This window comes from Athene cunicularia, assembly GCF_003259725.1.
Source record: "Athene cunicularia isolate RWA chromosome 4 unlocalized genomic scaffold, athCun1 chr4_part2, whole genome shotgun sequence".
Lineage (NCBI taxonomy): Eukaryota > Metazoa > Chordata > Aves > Strigiformes > Strigidae > Athene > Athene cunicularia.
In genome coordinates this window covers 1,492,970-1,509,614 of record NW_020799099.1, presented here as the reverse complement: position 1 = coordinate 1,509,614, position 16,645 = coordinate 1,492,970, and the positions used below count along the sequence as shown (strand labels likewise).

At 38.7% G+C, this 16,645-nt stretch overlaps 1 long non-coding RNA gene across 1 annotated transcript in view; it reads right to left on the bottom strand.

The window, feature by feature from the left end:
* Window positions 1-548: 548 nt before the first annotated feature.
* The window catches only part of LOC113479559, a 25,666-nt gene continuing 9,569 nt past the window's right edge, over window positions 549-16,645 (bottom strand). Inside the window, exon 2 of the long non-coding RNA XR_003398303.1 lies at window positions 549-1,440. This is a non-coding gene — a long non-coding RNA (uncharacterized LOC113479559). The remainder of the gene's footprint in view (window positions 1,441-16,645) is intronic.

The window sequence follows — 16,645 nt, the reverse complement described above, 5'->3', positions numbered from 1 at the left end:
GACTTCAGTTGTGGGTCAGTATAGTGTCCACATACTCTGAGGATGCTTACATGAGCTACCACTGACAGTTTTCTTTAACTGGATGGAAGAATATTATGTTGCCTCGTACACTTTGTGATGCTAAATTTTCTAGCCTTTCAGGCACCAGAAGACAGAAGCTCTGTCAAATGAGGTAGTAAAAAACATGTTGCTTAACAAAAGGCAGTTAATGCCTCATAAATTTTCATTTCAACTCCCAGGATAACATTTGGAGTATACACTCTCTAAGTGTGTGGTGGCTGACTTAGCTGAATTCTTAATTCCACACAGATGAAATTTGAAGACTCCAATGTCTTATTACACATGTAAATAACAGTGAAAACAACTCAAGATGACTATTAGCACTGCAGAGTATTAAACCAGGAATGCACTCGTGACTTATCTGATACAGATATTAAACCCTGTTTCCCATCTTCCTGGTCAGAAGGTAATAATACATCAAGCAATGAAAAGCAGGAATCACTGTAATGGGATCTATGAAGAATCATTTTATACAAAAATGCAATTAAGAGCTATACTCACTGGCCACCTCTACGATGTGCTGAAATAGTTTAATAAATAAAAAAGGTGGTAGTCCCTGAATGTTGCATAGTTGGAAAAGTTCGTTTACATAGTCCAAACATATCTCCACAGGATGGGGGGGGAGGGCAGAGAGGGGAGTGTTAGAATTTAAAGCAGTGTTTTAAGTATGCAAAATGTTTACTATGTATGTAAATGGGATTCTTATTAGTGACAGATCATGTGCAAATTGACAATACTTCAATTTATTTTTGAATGGCAATATAGATTGTCAAGGTTGTGTATAATTATAATAAATATATAAACTGCTACTTGAACCATAAATGACCACCCAAGACCTCATTTTTACATCAGTGTTCTGAAAAGTTTTGTCTCACCTCATGGATTGATACAGCCCACGGATAAGAAATGGTCATTTTATTGCCTGTCCTGCGGGCTTAGTCAGGTGTGGTTTCTCTCAAGCTTCTCTGCCCCAGTCAGCTGCCGCCTCTCTTGTCCTCCCAAACTCCACCAGAGGAATTAACCTCTGGACCCTGGGACTCTTTGCTCCGCCCTCTGCAGCCCAAACACAATAGTGCTTTGCCTCTGGGGAACACAGCTGCAATCACATCACATGCCTTTGGGTGAGCGCAAGCTGCCAAATTTCAAGTAATTCTTCTCTCACGAATTATTTACTCCAACATACAAACCAGTTCAAAGTAGTTTTCCAGTGTCTTGTACCGTTTAGGGCAGTTGAGGGCTTTGGACATTGTTGGTTCTCTGAGAAGATCCTGCAGTGCAGCAGCTGGTGGGCTTCCTCCAGGGGCTCTGTCCTGTCTCAGCAGTGCAGTGGGAGTCCCTCCATCCTCCACCAGGATGCAATGATTAGAATATCTGTGTAACCTATGTAAATGTATCAAAACACAACATGACTCAACCTGTTTATAACCATCGTCCTCAATACGCTCTAAAAGCTTCACAAAGTCTGAGCTTCTTCCAGGCTCTGCATACCTGCATCTCAATAAATAAAGTCTGATAAAATACTTCAACAATATCATTCATTTTACAGGCAAGGTTTGGGATTTAGGGGTGGGGAAAGATCCTTCCTAGGGGGAAAAAAAAATAATATATATATATATATATATATATATATATATATACACACACATGTATGTCTGTATATACATACATATGTGCATATATAAAAATATACAATCTGAAAATCAACTCCATGTACTTAACAACAGTATAGGGGAAAATACTGCCCTTAACCTACTTTGCTTCTGAGCATCTCAGACTACTAAAATCAGCAACTTTACACTCCAGTATTTACCAGCTATGTAAGGATGCACTCCATCAAGAAAAGTATTCCACCATTACACTGCAAAAGAGGAAAATCAACTATATTCTAGCAAAATTAGGTGAATGCAAAGATTAATGCAGACAGCAGAAACGCCTGAGGAATTCAAGACGTAGCCATGATGTCATGCTAAGGGTATTTGCATCAAAATACTGAAATACATTGTGAGGACCTAGAGTTCAAATTTTGTCTGAAAAACGTTTTTTTCTGGCATTGCAATATCCTAACGCTATCTCAAGGGGCTGATTCGATGCAGTTTCAGGGAGAAAAGAGCTGTTTACAGAATAAAAACAATTTATTTCCAGAGATTGTGTTTGTCATAGAGCTTCTGAAACAAGAGTGTCCCAGTGATTGTTACCATGACTGCAAGTAAATATTATCCTTTACCTTCTCAGATTAATTCTGTTTTACCTTCTTCATTCTCCCTACAAATAATCGTGTGCTCTTCCTTTTAATGATTGTTAATTGGATTTTCAATAGTACTGGAGCACTTTGAATCACAAAGAAGAAAATGGCACTTTCTATAGCAAATACAACATTTAAAACTACTAGTCATGAGTATTTTACTTGAAAATTTCTCAAGAAAATACCCTCATCTTCAAATATTCAAGGAGACATAGCTGGTGGGAGATGAGTCAGCAGAGAAAAATAACTCCTGTTGGACACAATTAAAAGCTCCCCAAACCACCACAAAACAGATGTGAGAGTTCTGAAGATCCTGATTTCTCTCTCATATGTATTTTTTGCTGCAGCACCAGACTTGGATAACGCTTCAGTAGAAAAATATTCTCCTCTGAGACATCCTGAATGGCAAAGACACCCGGCCTGCCTTACTGCATGCCCCTGACACTGCCTTTCATGTTTCTCCATTGCTTCTGATGGTACTAGTGGCCAACAAGAGCACCTGGAATGACAACACCAGTGGTTTTGTCTCCCAAGGCTACTCTTTTACAAGCATCTTTTCAATCCAGCTGGGAAATAGGAAAAACACACACAACCTGAACAAAAGGATTTTTAAAAGTACTAAATTATCAAAGCGGGTTCCTGAATAACTTTACCACTCTGCGTCCTGACTACTCCCGCATCTTGCCTGAGCACTAAGCGAACTACAGTTTCTTTGCCCTACTTTATGTGCTACAATGATAACATTAAAACCAGAAGTTTAAAGAAGAGGATTTTAAGTAATAAACCACACCAGCCTGACAATTTTCAGGACAATAGTCTAACCCCTCAGCAGTTTCATGTCTCTTCAGAGGAGCGGATTATGAGCAATTAAGCAGCCACAGAAAAACCAAAAATCCCTCAGCTATCAGAGGACTCAGATTTTACACGATTAGGCCTGTAAATATTCTGGTGCTTCCCACAGCATGGGTATCAGCAGCAGGCCACCCAGGAACAAACACTGCAGTGGAAGTTGATCCACAAGGGCCAGCAGTTCCCAAAGTCTGGCCTGTGCAAACATTTGCCCCTATGCCCCAGAGCCTCACACACTGAGGAGGACAAAGTAGGGCTATGAGCTTTCTCCAAAAAACACCCGTGAAAATAAGAAAGTCGGGGGCACTGGTCACAGTTTTTTATTAACAGAAGCATTTTAGGCTTCTGAGTCAGCTGCTGTTCTGTCTAGAATATAAACACGAGTTTCTAAAGAAGGTGGTGGCAGGGATTTTTGTTTGCTTGTTTTCTTTTAACTTGCCTTGAACTTTCACCTTGAATTTAATCTTGAAATAAATCCTAGACTTGCAGAGGGATATCCAGTTGCGGTTGCTCTTCCCTCCCTACTCTCCTTACTTCCATACCCTCCCAAACCACAACAGGTTCTGCAGGAACCTCTAGTTAACCTTCTCCTTCTAAACGGGAGGGCCACTACAGGAGAATTCGGTGTTCAGTGCTGAGCTGAAGAGCTGAATGAAACAGATCCCCTTTGCTTACCTACAGCTTCAGCCACCTGTGGTGTTCTACTTCAGATGCTGCAAAGTAGGAAAGAACTGGCATTGTCCACAACACTATGTGCAATGACCCTCATTAAAAGTGGTAGCCCACAGTTTTAGAAAAAACGTTAAAACTTACCAAAAATGAACAAGAGTCCCTCAACTGGGCCATTTTCCAGATGAACTGCATAACAATGTAAAGTTTCGTAGTGGCTGTAAAGGTGCATGGTCTAACAGTCCTGCAAATGCAGAGAACACCCTGGAATGGTAACATCCGTATGTCAGGATGTTCATCTGTTGCACACACTACGCCCATTTTAGAAATAACACTGGACATTTTCCAGGCATTGCACAGATGGCGGTAAATGTGCATTACTACTTTGCCTCCAAAGCAGAGTAAAAGTTAAGTGGCTCATTCCAGTCACACAACACCCATGACAAGGGCGAAACACATTGCATTTCCAGGACCACAGCTGTCCTCAACACCACGAAGGCAACACACCTGCATAAAAATCGTAGGCCAGGGCTCTGAGTTCCTTCTGTAGAGCATGGCAGCAGCCAGCACAAGAGCTACTTCTGGAAACTAAAATGACAAAGCAAAACTAGAAACATTTGTTGTGACAATACAACAGGAAGGTGTTGCCTAAGAAGTTGCCTTTCTCAACCAAAAATAACCTTTCCCATGTTACTTGCTCTTTCCACATACTTCAAATTCTTCAGGACTTTATTGCAATGTCTTCCCCATCTACCTGCACTGCATAGTCTGCAATACCAAGGCAGGTCAAAATTCCCTTATGAAGGCAATTTTAGCATAGAAAGTGGAGATTGACATGGCATCTGGGAGGAAAAGGTCATCCTATTTATGACTGCTTTTCTAGATCTGTGCTTCAAAAAGTCACGGAAGAGATAATAATCACACAAGCTCCATCTTGCAAGTTTCTATGAAGTAAGGATTAACAACCTGCTCACCAGATATTTCAGGAAAGTCAGTGGCATTAACTTTGCTGGTTTTGAGTGTTAATTTACAAGATGTAAACAACCCAGCTTATCTATTGCTTGTGTGATCTATACTCATCTAACCCAGTACATGATAAAAATAGCCTCCTGCCTGTATTAGACTAATGCTCTTGAAAAGCTGGGGCAGGTGACCACTCAAACAACATGAGGGAGTGGAAAACCAGTCTCCTGCCCTACATCTATTGAATTTCTGTTTGAAGTCTGCAGTCAGTCTTCTGTTAGAAGATCTGGGTATTCTGATACTCAGAGAACAAAATCTAAATGAAAATAAAAAAGAATCACATTCCCACCTGTAACAGTTATCCACAGGCACCAAAAAGATACCTCTACCTCAACCCAGAGTGCTCAGTAAACTGTATGAGTAGATACATCCATACAGTAGAAATAGCCAGTTTCACAGACACCTTGTGTGAACTGTGTTAACTCTGAACTGTCCGTTTTCTTTAGTATGTCCATGAACTATATTCCATTTTTGCACATTTTTTTTCTTTCTTCCCCTCTGCTAGTGATTTATTTTATAAAAGTTCTTATTTTATAAAGTTCTCTAGTTCAAACTTTGTAAAGTTCTTCAATTCAAATCCAAAATTCTCCCTGAGTGTTGCTTTTTCAAAAGTACTTCCCTGTAACATCAAGCAGTTCACAAAGACCTGATCAAACTTATCAGGCTGACATCTCTGAGCCTTAAAATTACAGTGAAGGAAGTATTCAGAGTCAAACAGAAGAAAGCGGAGTGCCCAAGAGAAAACAGTGGTTTCTCATTGCTTCCTCTCCAGCCCCCATACGCCTGCTCCCTCTCCACAAAGCACTCCAGCTCGTGTCCAAGCAACTCGCCACACCCAGCCACAGATGTAGTTATTCCTCTGCTTGCTGTAATCAGAAAATACTGTTTTCCTCTAGAGAACTGTTTCCGTAAAGAAACTCAGGTTGTGCCAGGGGAGCTTTAGATTGGATATTAGGAAAAATTTCTTTGCTGAAGGCTTATCATGCATTGGAACAGGCTGCCCAGGGAAGTGGTTGAGTCACCATCCCTGCAGGTATTTAAAAGACCTGTAGATGTGGCACCTGGGGACATGGTTTAATGGTGGACTTGGCAGTTAAGTTTTTGGTGGGACTCAGTGATTTTAAGGGTTTTTTCCAACTAAATGGTTCTATGATTCTGTGATTCTAAACCCAGGCCTGTTCTCTAAGGGAAGTAGGAGAAAAGTAATGCAACACAGATTTAGTCAGGGAGTGATGAAAACTGCTCTCCCCAATAAAGTGTACTCAATGACTACCCCTCTATAAGTGAACTGAAAACTCAGTGTACTACTCACATACTCACAGAATATAAGGTGCTCAGCCAGACGGTCCTTAAGCCCTGGTACCTTGCCTCACTGCCATTCCCTCGTACTCAAGAGAAGCTTAAGTACACCATAGCCCTGAGGTAGTCTGGGTAAAATGCAATGCCTGCTAGGGAGAGAGGACTCGTGGCACGCGGGCTAGGAGCACACCTTAGCAGGATATATCATCTTCTGAAATGACAGCAGGCAGGGCCACGCAGCACTGTGGAAAGGGTACCAGCTACATTCAATCCTCCTTAGTCCTTTCCTCTCCCCAGATCTTCCCTGAAGCAAGGGCTCTGATGGGCTGTGGAGAAACTCACTGTTAACTTCTGCACTCCTAAAGCCGTCAGCTCCTTACAATATACAACTCGTAAAGAAATGTTTTTTCTACAAGAACTGACAAAATAGTGGTGTGCAGAGAGTTGGCTGCCTCGCAGACTGTGGAATCCACAGCAAGAGAAATAGTTTGTGAGGCTTCTTTTTTACTGTATGTATCCATAATTCCCACAAATCATGATTCAAGGTTCCCTGAATTCCTTCTACCCTAATCCTTGTTTCCCAAACTCCTCACTCCAGGCACTGTGACATTCTATACAGCAACAGGGAGGAGACTCCACCATTTCTCTTGTGCTGCCCACAAGACGCTGGGCTTTATTTCCTCAGTAAGAGCAGGAGTTTGAATTCAAGTAAAATCTAAACTCCCCCCTATCAGGAACGTGCTATTCCTCAAGGAATCTCTCATTTACATAAGACCTTCAATGATTTCTCTCTCAAACATTTTCATAGTTCTACTTTTGACCAGCACTGTCGACTCAAATAACCTTCAACGCCCCAGAAAAGAGCCAGAGGCAAGAGGTATTATACTTATTTGATAGTCAAACACATGTTTTGGGAAAAAATAAAAACAAAAATCCCAAGCAAAATCTCAAATCTCAAAGGCAATTACTTAAAGAAGTAAAGGCTGGAGTAGAAAAATACATTTACAAACAGAGAACTAACTAGAAACAGAAGTACAGTATATTTTCCTCTCAAGTATAAAAACAAAAGGAGAGTAAATGCAAATTTTCAACTCAAACATTTTCAGTAAGTCAGCAGGTAAAATTTAATAAAACAGCTCCATTTCTACTTACACTTTCCAGAACAGGATACTGTGTTAAAATCAAGTAGAAGCTATGACTGAAGAGAGTCATAAGACTTCTGAACACACTCTGTATAGGAAGCCAAAACTACTGCAACTGCCAGAGAAAAGGTTTTCAAATGAAGTTTACAGATACTGTAGATATCTACACACACAGATAATTAGGTAGGAGCAAAGAAGGCTTTTCATAGCTCAGAATATTTTTCAAACAACTTTTTTATACACTGATTTAAATAAGAAAACACAGAAATGCATTTTTCCTAACTTTTAACTTACCTAAATCTTGTAGAGCTATCTCAGAGGGGGCTAACCTCTACTACCTTCTTGTGATCTGCTGTCACCCCATCCTAAAGTCCTCTCGACTTTCTCCCAGGAGGCAATGGCTTTACAAATGTGTAAATAAAGGCTTAGTGTGTGCTTGTTATTATCCTTACAAATGAAAAAAACCCCAAACAAACATGCAGTTTGACTCTCAAATCAATGAAGTTCTATGTAGCCAACAACTGCAAAAGAATAACTTTGTAGTTATATGGCGTAGGAAGTTGAAATGGAGGTCACTGACCAATTCTGCAGACTTGCACAGATCCTTACATGAACATGGTCTGATTAATCGTACTGATGTTAATAGCGCTGCCTGCAACACACACTCTTCACCAGATTTGAGCCTAGGACTCCAATGAAGAGGACTCATGCAACTTGCTGCCATCGCTTTCCAACAACAGAATAGGATTTTAGGGCTTTGTATGCCAATATCCTTCAGTCCAAACACAACTTTTGGTCTTCAGTTCTGAGCCCCTTCTTAAGCATCTACACTCTGCACTCTCTTTTCAGAGGGTAGGACCAAACAAGTGTATGTGAAAATATGGATTCTATAATTTCTTACAAATCTCTCAAGTAACAGTTTGTCAAGTCCCAGCAGACGCTTCAAAGAGGGGCAGATGTTAGTCACCCATCAGTTTAGCCATAGGCACAAGAAAACTGCACCCATTAATATTTCTATTCTGCAGTCAGTCAGAAGGTTGTCATTTGCTTCATTAATATGGTAGTCTTTGAACTCTTTGCACATTTTAAAAAAGAAGTTGACACAATCGGAAGCACATTAGAAGCAAATCATGGAAAATTTTACTCGGGAAGCTCAGTCACTCAAAAACCTTCAAGTGACACTGTACAGGAAATACAAGCACCACTTTGCAATTTTTTTCTTTTCTGCGCAGGCCTTTTCTTCCATACAGGTGTTTTTTTAAAGGACAGAGAATATTATTGGTCTGGCTTTATCACCAAAAAGGCCAGCTGAAGTTGACCATAAGGTAAAAAAAATAAAATAAATATTGTTGTTGACTAAGAACTCCAAATTTGTGTACTGGGGCTTGTTTTCCATTCATGCAATGGAAGCACAGATTTCCTACCCCGCAATTCCAGCCGGTGGGATGCTCTCCATTGCAGTTCGCAGAGGAAGGCACCCTCCACCCACACCACAGCCACTCCGCAGGAGGAAGCAGCAACTGCAATTACTGAAGAGCATGTGCTCCAGGATGGCCCACTGGACAGAGCATTTGGAGACACAAGTGGAGGCACACCTGGTCTCCTCTACCTGGTCTGACTTCAGGCTTGCGCTAGCGATGGAGCCACTCAAGCTCTACTGTCCTGAGATAGTGCCGCGTACACATGTGAAACAACTCAGGACTGGGAATCTGAGAGCAAAACAGCACTACATTTGGAGATTTAGTTGCTTTCAAAATTAGGCAGAATTGGTGGTTTTAGAAATCACCATTGCTTTAGACACATTTAGGTTTAGGCATCCAAAAGTCCACATTAAGACTTCAGATGTTCAAGGAGGATTTATCTGTCCTGGTTTATCATGGGAAAGTTTCATTTTCTTCCATATTACAGAAAGTATGAAATACACATTCAAGAATATAATTTGACAGGTAGAAATATAACATGTATCTAAGGCCACTAAGTTGCCAAGACTATGGAAATTTAAAAAATAATTTTCCTACAACTTTACATGACAGAAATACAGTATTTTCATCTGTCTTTGCTTGCAAGGAAATAAACCACCACAGTCCAATTTGCTAAATTACCATGACAATGCTTTTTCAAGACAAACTGAGCTGAGACAACAGAAAGAGATTTTTCAAGTAACTACTTGCTACATCATCTTGGTGATATAACAAGCCAGTAGATAAATATTTTGCCTTGCTTTCCTTTAGTATCATGGCAGAAAAAAACACCACAATGACCTGTTTCCCATGAAAAGGGCACTGAGAAATCATTTGTCTGCTGATTTAATTCCTTTGTAAACAACTGATCAAATTTTATGCTCAGGTTATGCTCAACTTACAGCTTTATGCTCAGGTGACATTTTGTTTTCATGGCTAATGTCAATAAACCAATTTTCAAAGCCAAAGTGGCAGACACATGCCCTGATGGTGAAGTATGAAAGAAAAAAAGAAGAAAAAAAATCTATTATTAGCATTTCAGTCAAGCGTACTACGATGTAATTAATATTTTGTTGAGGAAGCTTTCAAATCTCATAGTGCATCCTTTTTCATGCTTTTTAAATCCACCTGAATGACTTTAGCAGATAGCACTACCCAAGGGATTCAGTTTCTTTGCAAACCTAGCTGCTTGCTCAGTTACTAATTGTTAGTTACAACTAAAAATTTACAAAAATAGCTTAAAAAGAAGTCAACAAAAATTTCTGACATAATAGCCTAGAGAAATACTGACTAGAGTTTTACTGAAATTGGTTATTAGCTCTAAGTATCCAAATAGCAGTGTTGTTATGCAAAAAAATCTGTCGTCTAGTTTTAAGTTTGTATCATTTCACAAGGCAGAACATCACTTCTAAGGGACACAATGCAAGTGCTAACTTGTATCTGCACTGATTTGAAACTAATTCATCTGTGTTGTGATGATGTTATTTTCACTTTGGTGTGAGGAATTCTTTTCACTGATATAAGGGAGGTTTGTAAAGATTGTGTGATGACTTTACAATTCAAGACCAAGAGAGGTCTTCTTGAGAAACTGTTCAAATACTGAGACCATCATTTCTCACAGAATTTATTTTGCCTTTCAAAAGTCTCCTCTATTAGAAACTATCACTTAGTGGTCACAAGTACTGTACAATCAAAAGAATCACAGAAATTCATATTGAAAAAAAAAAAAAAAAAAAAAAAAAAAAAAAAAAGTATACATGTCCTAGCAAACGTGTGCTTTGTTTTTCTTGAAAATGATGGATTTCATAATCTAAGGAGATAATCTGTTATAGTGAGAATGTATTTCTGGATTCATAGAGAACACACACACAAAAAACCAACCAAAAGCTTTTATAGATGTGTTCTTTCTAAATGGATTTTACAGCTATTTTAAGGGATGGGGCATTAGCTATTACTGTCAAGGGTGAGCACTAGCTATACAGCATATACAGCACCCAGCTCTGCTACAAATTTCCAATTTGACTGTGAACAAATGTCCTTTTTGTCAAGTCTATGTAGACCGAGTTCTGCAGGAAAAACATATAATGTGCATATGCCAAACACTAAGCACTGTTGGATCTTGACTCATCTAGAATCTCTATTCTTTACTGTCATGCAGTTAAAGAGTAGAAATGTTGTTTCACCTTCAAAATCTATGCAGATACACATATAAGGCCCCATCCCTTAAAACAGCTATAAAATCCATTTAGCAAGAACACATCTTTAAAAGCTTTTGGTTGTGGTTTTTTTTTGTGTGTGTGTTCTCTTACATTTGCTCTACAGCAATAACATAAAGATCATTCCATAGTCAATGTGTCTATCACATACTGATATCCAATGACGACTTATAAAGAAGGTTGCAAACAAATTAGTCAAGAGTGAGGAAGTAAAATCAGAAAGATATGACTTCCAAATACAGAAGACTAACTTACTGAGAGTCTGACTGAAAAACATACACTGAATTTCCAGAGAAGACAATAAAAAAAGCTGTTTTCACAGTGATTCATGTCCTGCTTAAGGAACCCAGCACAATCTGGTACTGTGTTCCATACAGCAACAAATATGGCAGACACTTACAACCAAGGCATCAGCTAAACTGACAAAACATACCAATGACCTAATTGTTTCCATAACAATATAGGCATGATGTCAGCCTGGCTCGGATGGTAAACCAGTGACTAATCTTACACTGATCTACAGGGACAGGACTCAACTATAGCACACAAAGTTCTAAATACAGGAACATCACTATGATATGAGGAGGGAAAAGCTTATGCTGGCATAAATGGTAAAATTCCACTGAGTAATATCACTGGACCACCAAATGCTGGCATTGTAGTGCAACACAATTGGCAAAACCAGAATATCCACCTGGCTTTGACAGCATTTATACAAACAACATAATAGTCCTGTAACCGAGATTTAGGGAAACTGCTGCAGGGCCAGTAACTTGATAGGAGGGTTCAAAGTTGGAATGTCCATAAAAATACATTAGTCATTGAAACAAAGCCTTATGACATACCAAGGATTTTACTCAAACCAGAATATATTTAATAACTAGTATTTCAGAAACAATCATTCTTTGCACAAACTATGTTTCTTTCACTTACATTACAAATAACTCCCCTCCACCCACACTCCTCAGCTAGGGATGAAACGTTGTCAGTTTTACAGATGAGTAAACTAAATCACATGGCTGACAAGTTGAACTTGTTTCTTAAAGATATGGATTTAAATTTAAAAATCCTTCTCTGAAATAAATGGATTTTCACTAGCATAGGAGTAGATGAGAAAATAATTTTTTGTCCTGTATTTTTTTTCTTGATCTGCATGGCAGTGGCAGGGTCAGCTGCAGGATCAAGAAGTTTTCAATTCTTTTTTCTGTCTGAAACAGACATTTCCTCTGGAGAACTGGACCGATCAGACAGACAAACGAGAATCACAGCCCTTTCCTGTGTGAGGCAAAGCATCAAAAAATACACAGGTCTCAAGATACTTGTTCAACTCCCAGTCTCTCACAATTCATTCTGACATCTAAATTCACTTATTTCCTCTGGGCATGGTTAAGAGAGAAATGTCATTCTCTTGAGCAGCCACATGCAGAATCTGCAGTGGAGAAAGTTCTTTAAAAAAAAAAAAAAAAGCTTAGGCTACTACTGAAAGGAAAAAGAGAGACTGTACAGCACTGTAGCAACGCTATTGTTTGTCAGCCTTAAGCAATAAACATGGCATGGAAAGTTCTCAAGGAAAACCAGTCTGGTTTCTTAATGGTAGGAGAGAATATCAGGGAGGAGAACTAAGAGTTCAATAATTAAAGCTGAGCATAGGCCTTTGTTTAAGAAAGAAGTTTCAAAGCTAAGCCTACATACTGCTTCATGTACCTCCAAACTTCAGTCACATTGTAAAGATACCCCTGCCAGTTTTAAACTGCCTTATTCAAGTACTAGTGCAGCCACATCAGCACAAAGCTCACACAGGTTTATTAATTCTCAAACACAGGCCCAACCTCAGGCTTTAGTAAAAATTAGGCGTGCATTGTTGTAAGCAAAGTGGCACATATGAGAAGCCATTAGGTCAAAATATTCCTGAGACTGGAACATGCAGGGAAAAAAACCCAACCAGACAGTATGTGAATTTTACTGGTGAAAAAAAACCCCAACATTATTCTTACTTTTTCCTCCTATTTACTATGAGTAAGACTGTTTACTATTGAGCTGGAAATGTCACAGAAGAAATGCAACTTCACAGATTTTGAAAATTTTAAACCCTGACCTGGAAATCAAATTGAACCTTTGTACAAAACAATACAACATCTCTAATTTCAGTGGAACTACAGCTGCTTATGTTTAGAGCTGAAAATAGTCCACTACAGTTTCTGACCTTGGAAAGCACTATCCTGTGTTTGCTTCAGAGGAGTCGCACGGTTTCATCAGGTACTTCAAATTTATTTCGGTCAAGATGGTAGAAAATAACCACATTATTTAGTTAGTGGTCAGTTTGATTGCTGAAACTGACAGAAATCTTACTCTCTTTTTTGCTAAGCCCTTCTTGTTTTAGAGGAAGCTAAGGACGTTATAGCTGGGCAAGCCTCTGCAGTTACACGAATGTCACAGGTTGTGTGACACTTCAGATTATTTATTCACTCAGAGCACTTCTGTGCTTCATGTGACAGAAGGTAATATTTGATGGCTCAGTGGATGATCATAAAGGTTCATAGTACAAATAAATACACCGAATAACACTATGCTGCATATGACAGGCACATATGTTTCCTCCTACAATTTAGTTAGTTTTACTGCTAGCATGAAGCATAAAGACAGTGGTAAATCCATTCATTCTCTTTTGACAGAAGAACAAAATAAACAGTACATTCTACAAAGGCAGATTAACTGTTTTTTAGCCATGATGTCTTAAAAGAAAAGCTATACTCAGTAAGATGTATTTTTTAAAATTTTAAAAGACTACTCAGATATGAATGCTCCATTTATTATCAAAAGCATCTTCCTGCATGGAGGCATTAAAGTGCAGTTCAACATCCAGTTATTTTCTATTCAGTGGTCTTTTCGCCTTCTATGAAATAGATGCAAACTTCATCTGCTTACAGTAAGCTCAGTGTACAGGTAAGTGCAAAGATCTGACTTCTGAAAATATTTCAGGACAAATGCTAATTAGAAAAAGGATTAAAATATGACATAAGACAGTAGTTACTCTCATGACTGTTGCATAATTCCATATGGCTTGGAAACATCATTAACAAAGGAATTGTGCCTAAAGGGAGCAGTATACATTTGCAAATAAACTTGCAGTCAACACTGGCAGTTACACCCACTGCTGACAGTTGAAAATTTGATAAGAAAGACCAAAGAAACCTCTAGTGAACACCTAAATACACTAATATTTTAGGCAATGTATCTGGAGGGGGGGTGGGAAATGATGCTGGCATTGCGCAAGGATAAAACCAACAGACTAGTGAATCCTCATACCAAATCACACTGAGCATACACTTCAGCCAACACGTGTACCTGTGGAGCTGCATCTCCAGTGTATCAAGTCACTCAGCTGTCAATAGAAAAGGTGAATGGACAAAAGATGAAAAGGTTTACAGAGCTGAAGACGAACAGGTAAAAATCCACCTGCATATGAACTAGAGGCTAGTGTCACCTTTGGATGCTAGGATGCTCAAGATGAAAAAAGAAAGAAATGGTAGACTGAAGCCTTTGCACTTAATTGATGCCGCAATATTCCTCCCAAGGCATATTGGCAGGCTGAACTAAGCACAGATAACGTCTGAGGTGGAATACCCCTTGCATAAGCCAAAATTTAAGAGTTTTTTGGTTTGGTTTGGGGTTTTTTTCCCCAGATTATCTTCTGAGTCATAGGAGAACACTAAATTTTTTGGACAGCTTATTACTTAGAAAGCAAAATAAATTTGCAGACACTGAAGGTGTGGATAATAACCATGAGGAATAGGTCATATGCTCCTAATCAAGCACAGTTAAAGCCAAAACTTTTAATGAGATTTGCTCCAAACGTCGATATAATCAAGATACAGAGGTTTTGTTCTCACAAATTTTGGCATGGTGCCTTTTAAGATAAAGCACATAAGTGGCAAGACCTTTTTATGCTCATCTGTAAGATGTACTTAACGCAATTATTACTTTATTATATTTAACACAAGAAACACGATGTTAAGACTGAAGACCACTGTAAACAGCAAACATCCAGCAAGTATGTTCCAAAATTAATGATCAAGATGTTGAAATGCCAGAATGAAACAAGCACCCAGTAATGAATTGTTACAGTCAGAAACTTTGCTTTTCACCTCTAGTTTTCATCAGACAGATGACTCTAAATAACAAGAGCAAGGTTTCTCATATCTGAAAGAAAAGCTTAGTTCTCTTACTGAAAGGTTAACTCCGAAAGCATTTGTGTGGGTAGGCAGCAAAACAAAGGAAATTTTAATTTGATAAAACTTCATATTCTTTGTAGAAACACATCATTCTAGTTAGTGAAAGAGAGGTATCCAAGCCTCCATGTTCACATACTTTCCCTTGAATAAAATAAAGGAATAAAAAATACACAGGAAGAAATGTTGCAAACATAACCTGGATTTGATTCAATTTTATGTTTTGGGTAAATGAGTCCTTCCCTACCCAATTTTTCTAGCATTACCATCCAGAACGAAGAATATGGGAGAAAACTGCCTGTGTGGTGTCACTGAGAGGGTAACTAGAAGGGTCTCTTCCTTCACAGGGTAGTCATGATAAACAGGAAAACAAAATATGCATTTGAGTGGTATTAGGCCAGGAAATACCCCACTAAATTTTTGTGACTGTATAATTACAAACTTAAATTTTCAAAAAATAAGTTGATCATCTTCTTGGCAGTTGTTGGACTTGGTTTCCAGTGAAGTAAGTAGTCTCACAGTATTGCATTTACTTGATCATGCTGCTAACAGGCAGACCTGCAGGACAAGCCCTGATGCTTGGGTTGCTTTGCTTGCCCTTCTTTGCTTCATCAGCTCGCAGTGCAGCTGAAATACACTGCACAAGCATGCTGCTGATGAGCTCACTCCCTGGCAGGTCACAGCAATCTCTTGTGCATATATCTGTGAAGCTAAGACATAATTTATTCTAATATTTATAATATACAGGTAACACATCAAAGTAGAACCAAACATGGATCCTTTCAACACCTTCCTGTGCCACACCTCAATTGTCTTAAGAGGTGAATGATGTGTTATGTGGTTTATTTCCTTTCCTTCTTCCCTTCACCCAAGCTGAACATGTTATTTCTAGCATTCTTGCATATTAAAGCAGTCATAAGTGAGATAAGTTATGCAAACTTAAAAAAATTAAATCTGAAGTAACAAAGAACTCATCAAACTTTGCCATGTCGTCTAAATGAGCTTTCTTCAAAAACACAGCCATCTTCCCAGTTCTTCAGGGAGGATCCAACTGAGTCATTCTCCAAACCATTTGTGCCTTGAGTAAGAGAATAATAATTAGTACAAATCTCCACTAAATGCAAGGCATTAGCTGCCCATCTCTGTATTACACTAGAAAAGCTACAGACTTTTAAAATAATTTATAACACTTGGCACTAAATAAATACATACAGTAACAGGAACAGCTTCAACAGAGTGCCACTCACTGTTGTAGAGTGCAATGTTTCTATGAAAAAAGAGCTCTCCTACAGTTTCTAATTGTTCTACTGATATGCTCTTAGTCTGGGAAGTAAAATATCATAAACCAAAATCGACCTGTATATATTCATGCAAAATTGGACAGTGTTTAGTTTAACTCAAATCACAACCCAGATTAAAAAAAAAAAAAAAAAAAAAAATTGAGTATGTCTGCTCA